Below are 3776 nucleotides of genomic sequence, written 5' to 3'. Positions count from 1 at the left end.
GAAGAGGCAAGACGAATCACGTTCCGTTTGCATGAGCCGTGTGCAGGACCGAACGTGTGTGGGGTGCAAGGCGACCGTGACAGGAGTGCTGTGAGTGTACCACCTTTTTTCCTTTTAAACTAGGTGCTTCACCCCCTCAAAAAAAAATTGTTGCTTCGCGCGATCCATCAATACTACTACTAGTAATCTGGTAATCCCGACTAAAACGGCGCGGCCGGGTCTTTTCCCGCACGATATGCTGGGAGGTTGGCTTAGTTGGGTTTTTTAGGACGAGTAATGCTACACCTACGTAATCCCAGTTACGTAATTAACGTAATGTGAAACGTGTGACCTGTTGATTGTAGATTGGGGAAGGGAGGGGCCCACCACCATGAAAATCAGGGGAGGAGAGAGAGAGGCAATTTACGTTAACCCTTTCGTAGGTTCCCGTAGATGTAGAAAGATGTGAAATGCGTGAATGTGTAGTGGACATACTATTGGAGTGCCTAAGATAATTTGTGTATGTATAGACCCTATGTGTTTATTTTACTTCACATGTTACATTTGTCTCGGTTCAATAAAAAGCAGAGTTGGTGATGATGGTGTGCCCGTCATCCTGCAATATAGGCCGTCCGATCTATATCTAACGGATAGGAAGGAAACTATGACAATTTACCCACATTCCTCTCCACATTTGCAGATAAGGCTTTCCCTCGTTCATCCTTTTCTCCCACAAGATCTTGATCTTCCGTGCAACACACAGGAATCTTGCTAGTACTCCTACAATATGTATATTATTGTGAAAGTTCATATACACCGGCCGAGATTAATGCAAACACGGTAGATTTTCATTGCATTTCGAACTTTTATAGGACAGAAAAATAAAAGAAACCCGACCCTAAACCTATTCTACGGCGGCAACCGATGTCCTCCATCTGCGATCTCTATGTACGCGGGTGGGGTTCAAGACCCGTGAAGTGAAGGTGCGGTCTTCGGTGAGGAAGAGTAGAACACGGAATACGGACCGGCCAATTGCCACACCATGCCCTACCGCCTCCCATGCCCTACTCATCCTCGAAGGAGTCCCCGACCTCGGCGGTGCTGGACGTTGGACGGCAACAAGTAGGACGCGTGGCTGACGGTGCTCCCGTCATCGGCCGCCAGCATGGCCACCGCTTGTGCGGTCCCGTCCGCGTCCGGCTACGCCGCTATTGTGTCGCGAGAGGCGACTTGAGCGAGGGCAGTGACCTCGAGCTTCATCCCCGAAGACAAGCTCTCCCTCAGAGCGTTCGCACTTGCGGTCATGGCGGATGTGGTGCCAGGTAGGAGTATGATGCGCTATGGTGTGGAGGTTAGCTGGGCGTTGCCGCTTTAAGTAGCACATTCCGGTGAGGCCAAGCGTCCGGGTGAGTCATTAAGTCACCGGAGTTGGTTCCTCGGGCACCGAGCCTCTTAACAATGACATACGAATGGACGTCATGAATGCGGGCAGCTGGCGCCGGCTGGGAACGCACCGTGCGACGACGCGAGGGACGAGGGTTTTGGTGTGCCAGGGTAGTCAGCTGCGGTCATGACAATGTTGGAGATGCCCTTTGCTCACATGCGATCCCCACATGTCATTGAAAAAGCAAGAAGACCGGGCATGGTATCAGGTCCAGAGGATGCATTTGGCTGCGCTACACCACTCCGCGGACGCGTCGCGGCGCCCCGTGCATCCTCGACGAGCCGGGTGTTGGGGTGTGTTTGGATTGTGGCCAAAGTGCACCTTACCAAAATTTTGGTCATGACCCAAAGATTGGTCTTTGTTTGGATGGTTGCCATTTTTTTGGCATGCCAATGAACTCTAGCCAACTCTAGTTCATTTTTCTTGCTAATGTCGGCCAAATCATGGGCAACCAATACCTCAACCAAAATTTTGGTCATGACCCAAAGATTGGTCTTTGTTTGGATGGTTTCCATCGTTTTGGCATGCCAATGAACTCTAGCCAACTCTAGTTCATTTTTCTTGCCAATGTCAGCCAAATCATGGGCAACCAATACCTCAACCAAAATTTTGGCTACCCAATGCTTTGATGGGGCAACCTTGGGCACAAACCAAACATACTGTTGGTCGTGCCACAGCACTAACGCCACCCTCGGCACACTGAAACTGACCGTGCCTAGCGACGATATGAGCGTGTCGCTCACCGCGGTCGCCGTGTCCAGAGGCGGTGCTGGAGCTGCGCCCCGTTGTTGGCCCCAACGACCCACATGAACGGTTGTCGGTGGCAAGGAGGTCATGGGCCAGCTCCTCCATTGGACTAGTCTACGCTACGTCGTCCCGACGGGTGTGCCCCACATGTCGATTTTCCTGTTTTCCCGGCCATATTCGAGCGTCAGTGCTCCGAGTTGTGCATTAGGCCTTTCACTATGTAGGCCAAGCGAGACAACTTATTGTTTATTTGATCCGTTCAAGTATAATCATGTGCCATTTGCTTATTTCTCATTCCTCTCCAATCCTCTTCTCCATCGATCATGTCGCCCTCTAGTCAAGTCCATCCTCCTGCATGCCTCATTTGAACATTCCGCCGAGTATCATTCGCATGTACCCACCCCAGTCCTCTTTCAATAGATCTCCGGACCCTGAGATGAAATCGAGAGGGAACGAGTGGGGGCACGTGATACCTAAGGCGGATTCAAAATTTTGAACTGGTGATCATAGCATCCGCAAATCATATATAAAGGGTATTGAATGTTCGTTTCATTTTTCAACATACAATATACTCCCTCCTATCCTTTCTAGTTTACATATAAGTTTTATGTGTAGTCAAAGTATCTCTACTTTGATCAAAAAGGTATCAACATTCAACAACGCCCAATCAATATTGTTAGATTCGTACGTACTCCTAGATTTGTACTCGAGATGGTTTCCAATTTGACTATTGACAAGATTAATAGTACATGAGATGTATAATGTGAAAATTATATCATTGGAAACTCCTTTCACATACGAATTTGACCGTATGCTTTGTGTAAGTTGCATGTCATATATTATTACTCTAACATTTGGTCAAAGTTAGCCTCGAAAAACGCATTAGACCCTGTATGCTTTGTGTAAGTTGCATGTCATATATTAGTACTCTAACATTTGTGTACGTTGCATGTCATATATTATTACTCTAACATTTGTGTAAGTTGCATGTCATATATTATTACTCTAACATTTGGTCAAAGTAGTAGTGGAAGTGGATCCTCTGACATAGGTATCCGTGCCTTACCCTCCCTTTTGGTCACTTACCGGCGGACCCCATGCTTGCTAGGCCCCGCATGTCAGTTACTCAATGGGTTCGGCCACGTCAGGGGATCCTCATTCTCAGAGGATTAGGCCCACCCCACCTGAAAATCAGGGGGCATATATAGATTAGATGGAAAGTATAAGTAGCAGCTACGTAGCCCTTTGTAAGTCTAGGATTAGGCTTCTTATTTTCGGAGGACGTTGTCCTGGTGGTTTGCTAACATGCGGTCCCACGTGTCAGTGCTTTACCAAGCCGATCCACGTCCCACATGAGGCAGAACAACGGCAGAAGTAACACGTGGTTAAGTTGAAGAAGATGAGGGAGAAGCGGATTCAGCAACGAGTGAAATGATGGTTGCTTCGTCCCTGCAACTTCTTTTTTTAGAATTATTACTTCGTCCCTCCAACTTAACTGCGGGAAAGGTGCAGCTTTGTGATTTGACGCCTCATTGCTCATTACGACGCCGGCGCCATGACTGGGGTGCTTCACCCCGTCTGCTCTACACTGTATTCCAGTATGGCA

The sequence above is a fragment of the Triticum aestivum genome, chromosome 7B, assembly GCF_018294505.1.
Source record: "Triticum aestivum cultivar Chinese Spring chromosome 7B, IWGSC CS RefSeq v2.1, whole genome shotgun sequence".
Lineage (NCBI taxonomy): Eukaryota > Viridiplantae > Streptophyta > Magnoliopsida > Poales > Poaceae > Triticum > Triticum aestivum.
The sequence above is the reverse complement of the archived record's forward strand: the minus strand, read 5'-3'. Positions refer to the sequence as shown.